Consider the following 17,770-nt stretch of genomic DNA (forward strand, 5'->3'; position numbering starts at 1 on the left):
TTGGATTCCTCTGTCTCCTTCTAGATAGCCTTCCCTAGGAGGCTGTGATGTGATTCCGCAGGAGGATGCTCCAGGCAGGACAAGTAAGTTAACTCTGGAAGCCTTCACTTGTCTGAGGTTACATGCCTATCACAGTGCAGAGGCTCAGCATGTCCCCAGAGTCCACCTTTGACAGGGATTAAAAATATCACCAAACCCATGGGGCTGCTATGAGGCTCAAAAGAGTAAATCCATTTAAATAGCACAGTATCTGTCACATAGTAAGCATTTAATAAAAGCCATTATCATCTCTTTCTCTCACCTTATTTAGGACTGGAAAGTTCTTGTGCCTATACCAGTTAGCAAAAATGAAGTGTACAGGAATATATATATATATATATATATATATATATATATAGTCTCAAGTGTATAGGATTATATATAAAATATATATGATATGACATCAATATATCAAAACTGCACTTGCATGCTTACTACAGCCTTATTCACAAGATGACTGTGACACACAGTAGAATATTACCCAGCCATAAAATGAAATTTGACCATTTGTTGCAACTTGGAGGCTTTGGATGTTAAGTGGAATATGTCAGGCACCAAAGGACAGACACTCAACTACATGCTCTCACTTAAATGTTGCTGCTCTGACTTTTCCAGGGAAAATGTGGAGGAAAATGTCTATTTGACCTGGATAGGACATCTGGGACAGATCTGAGTCATGAGTCCAACTTTGTAAACCAATGGATTTACTGGTTTATCTATTATAGGAACACAGGAGAGGGGTTACTTATGGGAGCTTGGATGATTCAAAAAACAGCTTCTTCATCACTGAAAGGCCCTGTTTCATCATATATACATATATATATCTCACATATATACCATTAATATATACACATATACCACATATATACACACATACATTATATCATATACATCATATATCCTAGAAACCTTCAAGATCATGTGGCATCTGTGGGGTGGGTAATGACTAGAATTCTGGGCTAAGATCCCATGACACACCCATTTTTCCTAGGATGTGTTAGCAGTCCCCTTACTGGCACTGTAGACCTAGTTATCACTGTATTGCTCCCTATGCCACTGCCATGGTTACAGGGCCAACGTGATTTCTGCCCCAAGGTGGTCATGGGATAGCTATGTTTTGGCTGGTGGAAGAACTGATACTATGACATATGTAGAGATTGAAGAGTCCCTCTCCCAGGAGCACAGAGTAGGGTTGTTGTTACCAGAGTCTGGGGAGGACGGGATGTAGAGGGATGGTTAAGAACAGGTGCAGCTGGATGGGAGCCAGGCTAGGCTAACTGTGGCTCAAACAACGCACCAAATCCACAGCTAGAAGGGAGGATGTTAAAAGCTCTCAATACCAAAGAAACTGAGGTGATGGCTATGCCAATCATGCTGATCTCATGTACCATGCATGCTTTGAAGTGGCACAGTGTACCCCACAAATGGTACAGCTATTACATGTGACTAAAACATGCTTGCAAACTCTTGAGAGAGGGCTGGCTGGCAAGAAGACTCAGTGAGTAACTGTGTTTGCCTTGGAAGCCTGACTGAGTTTGATCCTCACGGACAACAGACTCCCAGGGGTTGTCTTCTGAGCTCACCTGTACCCCTCCCTCTTTCTTCTTCTTTAACAGGATGATAATAATCCCGAGTGAACCCGAGAGACCTAGTCTAAGGAGGTAACTGATGTTGATGGAGGTTTTTGTTTGTTTTTTGGTCTTACAGAGAGGCAATTTATTAACAGAAATTGACTGTGAACTCTCTTCCTGCAGATGCTGTTAGAAACGATGGGGTGAAATCCCATAGCAAACGGAAACTCTGAAGGCTGACTGGGCCCCAAGGTCAGTGGTCTTGGTCCCGTTTCCTTCTATGATCTGGAGTTTGAGATGCAGGGCAGCGAGAGCCAGCCAGAAGAGGACTCATCTTAGAAAACCTTTACCTTTGTTTCCCAAGTCGCTGGGCAGCTGGGTTCTTTGCTAGAAAGCCCAACGACACAAAAAAGTTATCTGAATGGTGCAGAGATGTGGCAGACGCCAGATGCATTTCCCTCAGCCGCTTATCAAAAGGCGCATTTGTTTTTGGTCTTTTTCTTCCATTTTCTCGGTGTGCGTTGTCTCCAGACTTAGCTACCAGCAATCAGAACAGATCTTTACCAGTCTGGAAAGCGGTGAGACCCTGTCTCAAAATTGGAAAAAGTTCTGGGGACGTAACTGAGGGGTGAACAGTTGCCTTGCATCTGCAGAGATCAGTTCAATTCCCCGTACTTTAGGGAAAAAAAAGGTACAGATGACAATCATTTTCTTCTCCTCCAAAACCTGCAACTGCTTGTAGGGAGTCAGACCTTGCATTATAAGCTTGTCCTCAGCGTTGGTCTCTAGAGCTCTCTACTTGCCAAGTGGAGACTCATCCCATTTTCTCAAGGTCCCGAGGCCAGCACGTGCCCCGCGCCCATTTTAAGGACGGGTCTGCAGAACTCCCAGTAGTGTGTGTCACCCTTCCCAGGGCGGGCTGCCAAACCGAGGAGTGACTCTGCAGAGGTGGAATTTTGGGCGTCTGAGGCATGTGCTGGCGGAGCGAGGTCCCCTGGAGGGCTGTGTCACCGGCAGGTGGCGCGCTCGCCGCAAGCCCCGCGGCGTTTCCCGAGCCAAAACTTGAACAGGACGTTAGTGCGGGTGTTGGAGAGGAGCGGTTCCCGGGAGCCGAGCTGTCGGCTCCCGCTGGAAAGTGACGAGAGGAGGGAGCGGACACGCTGCTGGAGCGACTCCACGATTCGGACATCGTGAGCTTCCTTCGGAAAGGCTTCGCGAGTGGGGTGAGTACTGGGCAGCCCACGGGAAGCGGAGCCCCGTGCTTCCAAGGCACGGGGTTTGCAGGGCCCGCCATTTCGGCCCTCCGAGGCCAACGTTACGGGATCGAACGGAGGGCGCGCGCGAAAGCCCGGGAAGCGGGCGCGCAGGAGCCCGCGCTCAGCGAAGGGCGCGCGCGCGCGTCCCCGCCGCCAGATGGCGCTGCGCAGCTTGCTCCCGGCGGGCCGCCAGCCAGCCTAGGTTCCCGCCGCCACGGCGGCCGCTCTAGCCGGCAGGCGCTGCTCTGTGGTTCCGGGCGGAAGTGAGGCGCAGAGCGGAACGGCCTCTGGTGACATTTTCTTGGGGCGGCGCGGACGACTGAAGGGAATTGGTGTTGGAGGCTGCGGAGGCGGCGAGCTCTACTCTCGCCCCGCTGCAGGGGCTCTAGCCGCGCTCCTCTGCTTGCCGCTGGGACTTGTCTGCGGAGAAGGGGGCGGCGGGGCCGCCGCGGCCCGAGTCTGCGGCCCGTCAGCGCCTCCCGGGTGGGCGCGTGCCCCGACGGGGCGCGCGGGGCCGGCGAGGAGGCAGGGACGGCGGGGCGCAGGTGAGGCACGAAGGGGCGCGGGGCGGCGGCCTTGGTTGCGGGGCGAGCCTCGGGGTCGGGGCTGCCTCCCGGGGAGGTGGTTGTGAGGCCGAGGGGAGCGGGGCCGGGCTGCGGGCTCTGCAGCGTCCGAGCGTGGGGTCACGACGGCGGAGGCGCGGCCCGGACCCCTCGCCCGCTCGCCGCGGTGACCCTCGCGTCCTCTGCCCGCCCGTCGAAGTGCCCTCCCGCGGCCGCTGGCACCGAGGGGACGGCGGGCTGAAGGGACCACAGCTCCCAGGCCGCAGAGTTGTGTTGGAGCAACTTTGCAGAGTCCGGCCCGCGGGAGCAGCGGAGGCGGCCCCTCCTCCAGCTCGATTCGGGAGGCCGGCGCCCACACCAGCCCGAGCCGCGGACAGCCCCCTCCCGCGGTGGCCTTGGAGGAGCGAGAAAGGGCTTCCCGGGCTTGGTGCTGGCCTCTCGCCGCTTCCGCGACTGTCGGTCGGCAGATGCCCGGAATCAGTGTGCGTGGGTCTCCGACGTTGACCCGACATTGTCAACTTTAGAGGCCAGCACAGACGTATTCTGAGGATCCCCAGATTAAGGACTCTATTGCCTCCCCCGATTTCCCAGAGTACCCCACCAGTAGCACTTCTCACCGTTTATCTTAAAGCACTTATTTTTATAGTGTATTGTGTTTTTTTACGGAGCCGCCCCCTGTCAGACTCGTCTGCCATTCATTCTCACCATCAGATTACCCTGTCTTTATCACAAAGTTGAGGATCGCTGGTTGAAGGAAAGAACCCGAGCAGCCTTTCCAGATCCTTCACTCCTCGAGCTGTTTGTGCTTGCAGTGTTTTTGGCCCTTGTATCTGAATCTTTGCATCCGTTTGGGTGATGATCCACTGATGATTTGTAAAGGTTGGGCCACTGAATTATAAATGGATTTGGCAGTTTGCTTAGCTTATTACTGTATAGTATCGTTAGGCTCAAGTTAACAGTTTGAATCGCTCTCTTTCTCCTCTTGGGATATTTTAAGGATCGAGGCTATTAACTTTGCAATGTAGTTTTGCTGATTCTGGCAATCTGGATTTCTCCAGTAGTCAGAGCATTGCCTTTTGGTTTAACAAGCAGTTTAGAGACCTACATATGTATCATCCCCTATCTTGAAGAATTACAGCAGTAACCCTCCCCTCTCTTTTGGAGAATCATATTTATATGATATAATAACGTTAACCAGAGTGTATTGTGCATAGTACATTGTCGATAAATTTGTAATTATTAATTAAATTTGAATTTAGGAAGCAAGATGGACTTGTCTTCAGTGACCTATATACTACTTTAAAAAGAATTTGACCAAAAATTTAATCCATTTCTATTACATGAGAAAAAATATTTTTAACATATAAATTGACCTTCTTTAGCATTCTTCTCAGTAATGCTGGTTTTTTTTGTTTGTTTATTTTGATATTCGTTTTGGTTTTCAAGACAGGGTTTCTGTGTAGTCCTGAATGTCCTAGAACTAGCTTTGTAGACTAGGTTGACCCTGAATTCAGAGATCCCTTTGCCTCTGCCTCCCAAGTGATGGGAATAAGGTGTGTGCAACTGTGGCTGGTAGTGTAATACTGAGTTCTTAAAGTGGTAAACTACACTGACTGTCTCTGTACCCCTTCCCCACACCCCACCTGTGTGTTTGTGTGTGACAGGGTTTTGTGTAGCACAGACTAGTTTTGAACTCGTGATTCTCCTGCTTCGAACTTCCAAATGCTAGCTAGGATTGCAAGTGTTGTTAATATGGGTGTAAACATCAAAATAAATGTATAGAATTTGAAAGACAAGGAGAAAAGGCAGAATAGCTGTTAACTACAGGACCAAGTTAGCTTGTTTTCTTTTTAAGCCAGTCTCACCTTGTAACTTATACCACTCTCAGTCCTCCTGCCTCAACTTCTTGAGTGTTCAGATTTTTCAGTTTGAGTTAAATTTTTATGTTTGGGTACATGTACTGTTTCATTAAGTGGAGGTTAGAGGAGTTTGTGGGAGTTGTGGTTATGTCATGTGGGTCCCAAGGACTGGGGCAGGTGTCTAACTTACCAAGCCATCTTGTTGGCTCTGTAAGTTAGATTCCTTTTTTTTTAAATATTATTATTTATCACTATTTATACGAGTACACTGTAGCTGTCTTCAGACACACCAGAAGAGTGCATCAGATCCCATTATAGATGGTTGTGAGCCACCATGTGGTTGCTGGGACAGTCAGTGTTCTTAAGTGCTGAGCCATCTCTCCAGACCATAAGTCAGATTTCTTAATGAAATGCCAGCTCAACTTTATGGAAAGTGGATCGATTTTGAAACAAGAAACTTGCCCATTGTTAGCTTCATATTAAGTTCACAGTGATTTGTAAGTGCTTTAGCTTGTCTGTGTGTGTGTGTGTGTGTGTGTGTGTATGTATGCATGTATGTATTGGTGTGTGTGAGAATGTTGGGGAGGGACAAGGTCCAGGCTGGCCATGAATTGTGGCTGTCTTTCTATCTCTGCCTCTGGAGTGCTGGGATCACAAGTGTGTGCCATTACTTGTGGCATTATCCACACTTAATGTGTATTCATATGAGACTGTCATGATACTGGTTTTTTTAAACGTGAGTAATTCAAGCCCTACATAGTGAAGATAAGTTTAACTTTAACTTTCAAGTACAATGCAATTCTGCTACAGCAGTACTCTCATCCTGTGGGTCCCATCCCCTTTGGGGATGGAACAATAACAAGAGGTCCCTTTATCAGATATCTGGCATATCAGATATTTACATTATGATTCATAACAATAGCAAAATTACAGTTATAAAGTAGCAACACAATAATTTTATGGTTGGCGGTCACTATAACATGAGGAACTGTATTACAGGGTTGGAGCATTAGGATGGTTGAGAACCGCTGTGTTAGAGCTCTGTGTTTAGTGTATGGCCTTTAAGATTTTGCTCATAATATTTGTGTTGATATCAATACTTTAGAATTTTTTGTGTTCATATTTCTGGCATTGATACTTTAATTCTTTTTACTGAGCCAGGTATGATGGCTTATGCCTATAATACAAGCTGAGGCAGAAAGATTGCTTTGAGTTTAAGGCCAAGATGTGTGACATAGTGAGATTGAGGATAGCCTAGATTATAGTGTGGGGTTGAATCTCAGAAATAAATAAATCTGTTTACTACAGAACTAATAATTTCTGTGAGCTTGTGTGGTTACTCATTATTCAAGATGTTTTTGTGGGACCACTAATCTTACAATCTTGCTCCAACACGTACATGAAGAGACATGATGGATAGGCAATTTGAGTATTTTTCTCCCCTTTTAAAGCTTGGGTGTAATAGCAACCCAAGCCTTAATTTGGTAACTTTAATAAAAGTTATCTTAGACCTTTATATAACTTCACATAGCCTTCATAACCAGCGTTTAACTAGGTGTATAAAAATAACATATAGAGTATATTATATTTACTCAATTGACACTGCTTGAAAACTCCAGAAAAATACATTATTAATGTGTGTTCTCTGCATACTGATTTAAGTATATTATTGGATTTATTTATTTATAGACAAAGTTTATATAGCCCTGTCTGGCTTGGAACTTTGTAGACACCAGGCTGGCTTCTAATTCATAGAGATCTACCTGCTTCTGCCTCCCCTAGTGATTTTAATATATTATTTTAAGAAAGATTTGAGGCCCAAATTTTTTTTGTCAATTATGTAGGCAAAATGAAATAGACATAATGACCAGTAAAGTGATAATACTTAGAAGAGATGTGGACAAAGAAGACAATATTCATGTGGGACTTTTTTTTTCCCCTCTGGTGAGACGACTCTTACTATGCAGCATTGGCTGGCCTGTAACTCACTGAGATCCTGCCTGCTTCTGCCTCGTCAGTTGGTGCTGGGATTAGAGGCATGTACGACCACACCTTGGCCTCACTTGGCACCTCTTTATCCTCAGCCCTAAGCTATTGAGTGTTAACAGTTGCCAGCAGTCCCATAGAGCTGTAATGGAGCATGCTCAAGAAACTTCAACTTTTGAACTTAAGGTTTGAGGTGAGTTTCTAGATCAGCACTTCCTGCTAGGGACAGGCCTAAGTGAAATCATGTCTGTCAAGCTCCGAGTTGCCTTGTGCTCTCAGGAGGGAGTGGCTGTGGTAGACAGAGTAGGGCCAAGTGGGGAAGATTTCTTAGTTTGCTGATGGGGGGTTGTGAATTGTTTTTAAGGGTGACTTTCTCATCTCTCAGTTAGAATGAGAACTTAAAGACAAAGTATTATAGCCCAGGCTAGCCTGGAACTTGTGATCCTCCTACTTAGCATTCAGAGTGCTGGAAGGCAGGCAGCAAGGTAGACATTGGAGCAGTAGCTCAAAGCCTCCATACTGATTCACAAGCAGTAGGCAGAGATGGGGAGTGGGAAGGCTGAGACTGGGCGTGACATGGGCCCCCCAGTGACACACCTCCTCCAACAAGGCCACACCCAATCCTTCCCAAACAGTCCCACCAGCTGGGGACCAAGCATTCAAATACAGGAGCCTATGGGGCCATTCTTATTCACACCACCTCCGTGGGAAAGTGCCTCTGCCGAGCTGCTCACTGGCCCTGATGGTTATTTGTCTTTAGTCACTCTGAATTGACTATTGTCCTGAAACTTTATAAGGACACTTCTGTCAGTGTTTGTCTTTAAATGAGCCTACTTCCCTTATTCTTTCAGAACTCTCATTATTGAACTTGAGGGAAAGAAACAGTGCTTCTTGTGTGGGCAGCATCTCTCAGAAGAGTGGGATTGATGTTCAGTCAGTTTTCTCACTCAGCCTACAGGGCCTGTGGTAAAAGGAAGGAGCAGGGTGAGCTAAGAAAGTTCTTTTCAGTGTTTCTGAGCTCCTAGAAGAGGAAACATACAAACCATATATCTATGTGCACATACACATATACACACATATATAGACACATACACATATATATACACACATACATATATGTATATATGTGTGTGTATATATATATACACATTACATATATGTATATATGTGTGTGTGTATATATGTGTGTGTATATAGATATATACACACACATTACATATATGTATATGTGTGTGTGTGTATGTGTGTGTATACACACACACACACTACAGACTTATCAAAATGTAGTAACAGCAGCTGGCGGTTCCTAATGTGACTTTAAAATGCTTTAGCCTTTATGAAAGATTTGGTTAGTTGTTCTGTTTGGGATTTCTGGATTAGACTTGGTTCTTGTAAATTTAACTCTGTTATTTTTCATATCTTTACTTAAAATAAGGATTTTTTCTTCATTCAGGCAATAGGTAGATGTTGCAAATTCATAAAGTATGAACTTGGCTTTATTTACGTATTTACCAGAATTTTTTTTCTAGTTATATAAAAAGTGTAAATCTTATCAGCAAATCCTACTTTGTGTGAATGTAGGTGAGTTTTACAAAGTGATTAAATTGAAACCTCATTTACTGAGTTTTAAAGTGGATGGTGGGGATGGGTATGTAGATAAAATAGTTTCTAGCTAAGGAAATGATTGTAGGGACCAGATGATTCCTAAGTCTCCTTCCTGCCTAGAATGTGAGTGAGAGGAAATGTGCTATAAGGGGAAAGCACTACAGCAGTTGTAGGCCAGTGCTGGGTTTCCTTTGTAAGCCCTTTTCAATAAGGCTTGGAGAGCAGAGTTTGTCTTAAATGGCTCTCTAAGCTTAAAGTGCCTGGAGACAAACAGATAGTCTTTCTAAATATACTGTCAGTTCCTTTGCAAAATGCATTTTTCCACCCAAATTCAAGTTTATGTATTAATAAATTAGCATGGTTGGTTGTTCAAAGAGCATCAGTGGTAAGCCTATTAATATTTCTGGAGTAGCTATATTCAAAAAATTAAAAAGATTTTATTTTTATTATTTGTATGTGTGTCTGTGTTTATTTGTGTAAATATGTGCCACCACTTTGTGTTTACTCAAGGAGACCAGAAGAGGGTGTTGGGTCCCCAGGAGCTGGAATTACAGGCAGTTGTAAACTGCCTTTAGTGGGTTCTGGAGACCTAACTTAGATCTCCTGTAAGAGCAGGAAGTCTTTTAACAATTGAGCCTTTTTTTTCTCCCACCCCCTAGATCAGCCTTCCCCCTCCCCTCCCCTCCCCTCCCCTCCCCTCCCCTCCCCTCCCCTCCCCTCCCCTCCCCTTCCCTCCCCTCCCCTTCCCTCCCCTCCCCTCCTCCACCCTTTTCTCCCTTCCCCTTCATCCTTCTCTCTCCCCTTTTTCACCCCCTTTTCTTTTCAGTTTTTATTTATGAATGGTTTGTTGAAGATTAAATGTGTTTTTTTTCCCCTTATACTCTCTTAAATTTGTTGTATAGTTTTCTGATACTTGAATTTTCTCAAATTTTATCTTGTCTTAAAGCAGCTGTTTCTAAGAATGTGTTTAAACTTGAATTGTGCTTAGCTAGTCTGGAAATTAAGTTTTTATTTGCATTGTTGACATTAGAGAATTAAGATTACTGACTGCTTTTTTTTTTTTTAAATGGTGTCATCAAGAGTCAGTGTTTTGTTAGCTGCTGTGTAGTTAGACAAAGGTATTGGGGATAGGGAAGTTGGGTGTGGAGTATAAGACTCTAGGAAAACAGAGTTGTTTTTCTTTCTGTATTAAGAACAAAAAACCTCATGTAGTTGATTTGAAACAGTGTCTTTCCTGTCTGTCATAGTGTTATCCTAGAACCATATTCTTGGCCAAGTGTTGTGGTGCAAACCTGTGATCCCATTACTTTAAAGGTAGCAGATTGAGAGTCAAGGTCACCCTCAGCTCCTTAGTGAGTTTGAACCAGCTTTGGTTTGTGAGACCTTGTTCCTCCTAACAAAACAAAAGAGGGACCCCAGTCACTAAGCATGACTATCTGAGTCTGATCCTGGGGATTCACATTGAAGGAGAGAATGGACTCCTGCAAGTTGTCTTCTGACTGCTTATAGACATACAGGTCCTGTGGTGCTCAAACCCACACATACAGGAGATGGAATAATATTTATTGAGAAAGGTTGGGTATTTTGTATTATTTTTACACAGGATCTCACTTTGTATCCCAACCTGGCCTTGAACTCTAGACAGTCTTCCTGACTCAGCTTCCTGGATCTGGAATTGTAGGAATGAATCACTATGCCCATCTGATAAAAAGGTGTTTAAAATTTTTTATGGGGGCTGGAGAGATGGCTCAGTGGTTGAGAGCACTGGCTGGTCTTCCAGAGATCCTGAGTTCAATTCCTAGCAACCACAGTGGCTCACAACCATCTGTAATGGGATCTGATGCTCTCTTCTGGTGTGTAGGCTCTGTATGCAGATAGAGCACTCATATACGTAAAATAAATAAAATCTTTAAAAATTTTGTAAAAATTATGTTTAACATAATTTTTATGTTATGCTACTCTTGAATTCTTGATCATCCTGACTCCACTCCCAAGTGTTATGATTTATAGGCCTGCACCAGCATTTCTAGGTGAAAGGCATACTCTTTTTAATTTTTTATGAGGCAAGGCCTCACTATGTAGCCTTTGCTGACCTGGAAGTTGCTTTGTAGCTTCCCTAGTCGTTGGATTGAAGGACCGCCACCATGCCTTTATTTTTTAAAGATTACTTTTTAAAAATGTCTGTATATATGAGTGTAAACTGTGCATGTGAGTGCAGATGCCTGAGAGTGTCAGAGGGGTTGTTGGGTCTGCTGGGACTTGACTTGGAGATAGTTGTGAGCCTAATGGGTTCTGGGAACTGATTCCCTGCCTATTGCCCGCCAAGCCTCGAAAAACATTCCTAAATTAACACTTAAATCATCAAGCGTTGTCTATTTTTCTCACCTTCAATCCAAAGAACAACTTGTTATGAGCCTGAAGGTATGTGTATATATAATAGATAGGTTTTTGGCAGCCCGCCCTCCCTCCCTCCCTCCCTCCCTTCCTTCCTTCCTTCCTTCCTTCCTTCTTTCACCTGAGATCCCAGCATAGTGGTGACCTATGCTTTGAACCATCTTCTGAGAAAGCTAGAATGACAAGAGCAAATGTCTTAGAGAAATTAAAACTTGTATCTTAAATTCTTGTAGCTTAAATTATTCTTGATTTATAGTAATGGTGCTTTAGAGTGAGTGCTTTAGAATTTTTTTTGCTGAAGTGCTTTTTGCAGTTGGTAGCTTCCTTAGCCTCCTACTTGATGCTACTGTATTCTTGGTCCTGGGCAGGGCCAGGTGCATACGAGAAGTGGTAGCATCTACCCTATGAGGTGACTTGAGTAGCTGTTATCACTCCTGGCCTGTTCATAGGGCTCCTATCAGTTCAGAGAAGGTTGGCTGGCAGATATGCAAAGGCTGCCTTCATGATTGCAGCCTGGCAGTTTATAGATCTGGGCTTGTTAGGCCAGATCCCGCATGTTCCTGATAACTCTGCTCAGCTTTATTAATTTCAGTGTTCCTTTTATGTGCTCCAACCCTTTGGCACTCATTTTCCAGCCAACTTCACCCTTAAGGAAAGAAAAACCAAACAACTGTTAATCACAATGAAGGGTAATAAAGTTAATAATTCCAAGTGTCTTGTGGGAGTGTTCAGGGTTCTTCATTATTTCATAAATGTGTTTTTATCAAGAACCAAATACGGTCTTTACATTGTTTAGTAATCTCTAGTTTCTCTCTTTTTCTTTATACATCATGTATGAAGAAATCGAAAATTTCCCACAGTCTGAATTTGTTAGTTCTCTTCCTGTAGTGGTGGTGAGCATGTTCTTCAGGCCCATGCATGTTTGCTAATTGATGTCCTCTCTTACGAGAATTACTTGGTTCCTTTTCTGTGATGTATATTCTTTCTTGGTCAGTTTTTCCCCCCTTGAATGGCAAAGAGTCTTTATAGTGAATATTGAGTGCTTGCCTCAGGAGGCACATGGTTTGTTTTGTCTGTGATGATGCCTCTGTTAGTGGTAATTGGCCAGGTCCATTAGTGCACTTCTCCTGTTTCCAGTGTGTGTGTGTGTGTGTGTGTGTGTGTGTGTGTGTGTGTGCGCGTGCGTGCGTGTGTGTGTGTGTGTGTGTGTGTGTTTGTAGCCTCTTTAGTTTCCTTCTGAGAGTTGGGGAAGGACTTGTTTTGAATTTGTCTGTAGATGTTTCTATTCCAATCCTAATCTTTGGTTCCTGCGTAGTTCACATTGTTTGTGCCTCTCAGTGGAAAAACTAACCTAAAATCCTTGCAAATAATTGAAAGTTGTTGGAAAACATTTTTTTTTTTTTTTTGAGGCATCGATACTAGACTTAGTGGTCTATGCTTGTAATCCTACTACTTGGGAGGTGTAAACAGAAAGCTCAGGAGTTCAAGGCTAGCCTGGGCTACATGAAACTCTGTTTTATAAAAACAAAACCCTCTTTGAAGCAATGTATTTGTGTGACCATAGTCTGAATAATCAACTCAAATGTTAATTTTCTTAGATGATGGCTAGTATTGCAGTTCTCCATTTAATACATTTTTATAGCTGTCTGTTATACCTTTTCTTTTTTATGTGGTGTTGGGGATTAAGCATAGGACTTTGTGCATGCTAAGTAAATACTCTCATACTGAGCCACATCCTGGGGGACTTATTTATTTATTTAAGAGTGTTTACCTTGCATGTAATAAGTATGTGCTTTATGTGTGTGTGCAGTGGAGGTCAGACGAAGGTATGGGATACCCTGGAACTGGAAGTATGAGTTGTGGGCCACCACATGGGTCCTAGCACCAGAACCTGGTCCTCTGTAAGTGCTCTTAACCACTGAGCCATCTCTTCAGCCCTAGGCCTTGGTTTTTAAAGATATGCTCTCTGTAGCTCAGGGTGTCCTTGAACTCACAGCCTCCTGCCTCTGCCTCCTGTATTTTGGAATTGTAGGTATATGCCCTGCAAGAAGGGCCAGCTTGTCTAACAATGTATAAAATAACATGTTTTGATTTTTTTTTTCCCCAGTGTTAGGGATGGAACCCAGCACCTTGCTTATCCTAGACAAGCATTCTGTCATCACTGAATTGCATTCCTAGCTTATGAGATACGTGAACTCTCTTTGTGGCAGTAGTTGCCCCAACCAGCAGGAAGTAGGTGCACAGCACTGTTTTAAAGGCATATGCCACCTCATCTGCTTACCTGGCCACAACTTGTTCTTAGGGATTTATTTTTATTTTTATTTTTTATTTTTTTTTTTGAGGGGTGTTCTTGATTTCAGCTATTAGAGAAATGTGTGTTGAAGACAGGACACCGTGTAGGAGTCCTTCTTTTCCTCTGGGTAGAACCCGGGCACCACAGGTAGACAAGGCCTCTCCCAGCCTCTTGAATACGGCCTACCATGCTCAGCTACACTTGTTTTCCATTTGTGTTAAATATTAAGAGTATGAGTGAAGGGTTATTTAGAACATTTAATGAAAGCTTTTTTTTTTTTTTTTTTTTGCTATGGTCTTAATTTTTGTCTTTCCACAATGTATCTGTTGAGCTCTTTACTCCCAGCATTGGTGTTACTAAGGCGAGGCTTTGGGAGGTGATTAGGTCATGAGGGATCTGCCAGAATGAGTGGGATTAGTGCCTTTATAAAGAGGCCAGAGAAAGATTAGATGAGATCAGTAGTGTTCAGGCTACACTGGCTGTGGGCACTGGAGAGGTATTAGATTGCTTCTCCCTTCCACCATGTGAGGATTCAGTAAGGACGAGCATTCTGTAAGCCAGCAAGCAGACCCTGGCCAGATACAGATCTGGCAGAACCTTCATAGTAGGCTGTCTGGTTGCTATGACTGGGAGAAATAAGCTCTGCTGTTCAAGCCACCTCGTCTCTGACCTGTTACAGAGGCAACCTGAATGCACTAAGGACACTTTTCTTCAAGAAGTGTAAATGATGACTGTATGCACATGTGTGTGTGTAGGAAGGCAGCCGGATAGAGTTTAGACAAGATAACATTGTGTAGCCCTGGCTAGCCTGGAGCTTAATATGTAGACCAGCTGCCAGCTGGCCATGAATTTGCAGTGTTTCTCCTTTCTCTGCCTCCTAAGTCCCTGGCTTATTTCTTTGAGACAATCTTTTTTTTTTTTTTTTTTTTTTTTTTTTTGGTTTTTAGAGACAGGGTCAGGGTTTCTCTGTGTAGTCCTGGAACTCAGAAATCCGCCTGCCTCTGCCTCCCAAGTGCTGGGATTAAAGGTGTGCGCCACCACTGCCCAGCTGAGACAATCTTGTTTTAAAGCTGTGACTGGCCTTAAACTTTAGCTTCTCAAATGCTGAGATTGTAGGCAGGCACTAGTATCTTTGGCTTAATTTTTTTTTTAAAGGAGTCTGGCTGAGGAAAACTTATTTTAAAAGACTCTGTTTTAAATCTTAGTGTAGTTGTGTATTTGCCATCTTCAGAGAAAGAGCCGAGGTAGAAACCTTGCAAGTAGAAGGCCCTCCTGAACAATTGAGTCAAACCTTGTTTCAAAATAAAATTAAAAAGGGGCTGATGATGTAACCCAGTTGTAGAGCACTTGCCTAGTGTGCATTGGGGCTTGTTCCAACCCTCAGTAGCATAAAAGCTAACTTTTACTTACTGATTTGAAGCAAAGTTGGGTTAATTAACCTTCTCTTTTTCTTGTCATCTTCCCCCTCTTCCCCCTCTTCCCCCTCTTCCTCCTCTTCCTCCTCCTCTTCTTCCTCTTCCTCCTCTTCTCCTCCTCTTTTTTTCCCCCTTACCATGTAGCCCTAGCTAGCCTGGAATTTGATATGTAGACCAGGATGGCCTAGAATTTGATATGTAGACCAGGCTGGCCTGGAACTAGCAGAGATCATTGCCACCTCTGCCTTTGGAGTGCTGGGATTGAAGGTGTGTGCCACTATGCCTTGCCCTATTAAGGATATCATAGCACAGATCTTACCCCAGAGGGTTAAAAGTAAGAGAAGCACTGAGAAAGAAGACATACCTAGGGCACTGTGAGTGTGGGCTTCTCAAGGAAGAGTAGCCCTAGTTTTAAGACAGGTATTATAGGCGCGCCCTAGCATCCCCAGTTGATGTGGTGCCCAGCACCACTCTGGGCTGGCTTTGTGTGTGCTCTGCAAGCACTCTACCAAGTGAGCTCCAGCCCCAGCTCCAGCAACAACTCTTGTCTTTAAAGCATTACAATCTAATTCATCTTTTGTAGAAACCTAGATGTTTAGAATGTTTATATTTGATTAAAATAGGTTGCCAGTGTAGCATGGTCTAGGCTTGAAGCAGGGTGGAAATTCAAAAAGTGTTCTAAATATATCTTTCTAAATATATCTTGGCCATTGACCTACATATTCTTTTCTTAGAAATGAGTATTTATTTCAGGCTAGTTATGATCAGTAATAAAAATTAATAAATTGATCTCAAAACCTAAAATAGCATTATTTAAAGGTAGTTGTCAGTATAGGTATACTTTGTTTTTTATGTGCTAGAGATCAAACCCAAGGCATCATGGTCTACTATAGGGATACATCTGAAGCTCCAGATTACAGCATGCTTGCTTTTCTTTCTTTCTCTTTCTTTCTCTTTCTTTCTTTCTTTCTTTCTCTCTCTCTCTCTCTCTCTCTCTCTCTCTCTCTCTCTCTCTCTCTCCCTTCCTCCCCCCCCCCCCTCTCTCTCTCTCTCTCTCTCTCTTTCTTTTAAACAGGGCTTCTCTGTGTAGCCTTGGCTGTCCTGGAACTCGCTATGTAGACTAGACTGGCTTTGAACTCAGAGATCTGCCTGTCTCTGCCTCCTGAGTTAAAGGCATGCACTACCACTGCCCAGGTACAGCTTTTTAAAAAGCCTAAAAAATAGCAATAATATATTAAACATTTAAAATAGAAAAGGTATGTGTGGTGGCACCTGTCTGTAATCCCAGCACTTGGGAGGTGGAGACAGAAAGACTAAGAGTTGAAAATAACCTTTGGTTCAAGGCCAGCCTGGGCTGAAAATAAATTTTGAAATAAAACTGTATTTCAAAATAAACCTTTTAATATTGAAGCTAGTTAACAAATCAAAAAATGGACATGAACTTGAGATCCTCTTGCCTTAGTTATGCTGGGGTTATAGGCAAAGATTCTTGAATATGTGTTTTACTTTCTGTATGGCTGTAGGTCATGTGTTTGTGTGTTTCTTCATGAGTTTTACCAGTTTTGTAGTAGAAGTTGGTATATTAAGTTTTCATACTATTCTAGAATTGGAACTCACAGTACTATCTTTTAAAAAAAATTTTTTTTTTAAATGTCACCAAGATGACAACTATCCTATACAGCTACCATTCTAAACATTTAAACAAATAATATGGGAATATTAGTATTGTGTATTAGATCTGTAAGAATTTTTGTAATAAAAAATTTGTGTGTGTGTGTTGGGGGGGGGCACATGAACATGTGGATGTCAGGAAAAAACTTGTTGGAGTTGGTCCTAGGAAACAAACTCAGGTAGTTTGTAGTTTGTTAGCAGACACCTCTACTCTCTGAGGTGTCTCACTAGCTCTACTTCAGTCATTTCTGTGGTGTCAGGCTCTAGATAGCACAAGGGGTTTTGTTGTTATTGCTGTTATTTGTTTATTTGCTTTTTTGTGTATATCTTTTTTATCTCTTCCTTTTCCCTTTTTCTTTTCTCACACAGATTTAAAGAAAATCTGTATAGGATTGTTCTTTGGGAGTTTGAATATGTATTTATAGTTTAAATTGATATTCTTTGAGTTGATTCTCTTTCTGTGTGAACCTAGAACTTCATACATTTGAAGTAAGCACTCAACCACTGAGCTAGATCACTAGTTTGCTGCTGTTTTTTAAAATTTATATATTTATTTATATATAAATTATATATACACACACATACACACACACACACACACACACACACACACATGTATGTGTGTATGTATGTTTAAAGACATTGTATTTATAGCCTGCCCTTGATTTTTTATTTTTTGTTTTGTTTTGTTTGTTTTTTCGAGACAGGGTTTCTCTGTGTAGCCCTGGCTGTCCTGGAACTCACTCTGTAGACCAGGCTAGCCTCGAACTTAGAAATCCGCCTGCCTCCCAAGTGCTGGGATTACAGGCGTGCGCCGCCACTGCCTGGCTTGCTCTTGAATTTTTGTTCCTCCTTTTCAGCCTCTCAGCACCGGGATTATAGGTTCATGCTGTTATGTCTTGTTTCCTTTGTACATTTTGAAATTTCCTTATTGTTAATCTTTGGTTCAAGGCCAGTTCCTACTTGGTTAAACTTGGGTAATGAAGACCCTAAGTTGACAATTCAGTCCTTTGCTTGCTTGCTTTTTCAAGGTTTCTTGACTATATAGATGATATGCATTTGAATTCTAGTGTGGTTTTAAGAATGGCCTCATAAGCTCATATATTTGAATGCTTAAT

The 17,770-nt window shown here is 43.1% G+C and overlaps 1 protein-coding gene across 7 annotated transcripts in view; it reads left to right on the plus strand.

The window, feature by feature from the left end:
• Window positions 1–2,686: 2,686 nt before the first annotated feature.
• Window positions 2,687–17,770, plus strand: part of Ark2n (arkadia (RNF111) N-terminal like PKA signaling regulator 2N) — an 81,237-nt gene continuing 66,153 nt past the window's right edge. For 3 of the 7 annotated variants that reach the window (XM_076912404.1, XM_076912405.1, XM_034518245.2), the window contains exon 1: window positions 2,696–2,833. The gene's annotated coding sequence lies outside the window, so the exon portion shown is untranslated. Of the gene's footprint in view, window positions 2,834–3,126; window positions 3,412–17,770 lie in introns of those variants that run through there. The other 4 variants (XM_034518247.2, XM_076912403.1, XM_034518244.2 and 1 more) reach the window with 4 other exon arrangements.

The sequence above is a fragment of the Arvicanthis niloticus genome, chromosome 14, assembly GCF_011762505.2.
Source record: "Arvicanthis niloticus isolate mArvNil1 chromosome 14, mArvNil1.pat.X, whole genome shotgun sequence".
NCBI classification, from domain to species: domain Eukaryota; kingdom Metazoa; phylum Chordata; class Mammalia; order Rodentia; family Muridae; genus Arvicanthis; species Arvicanthis niloticus.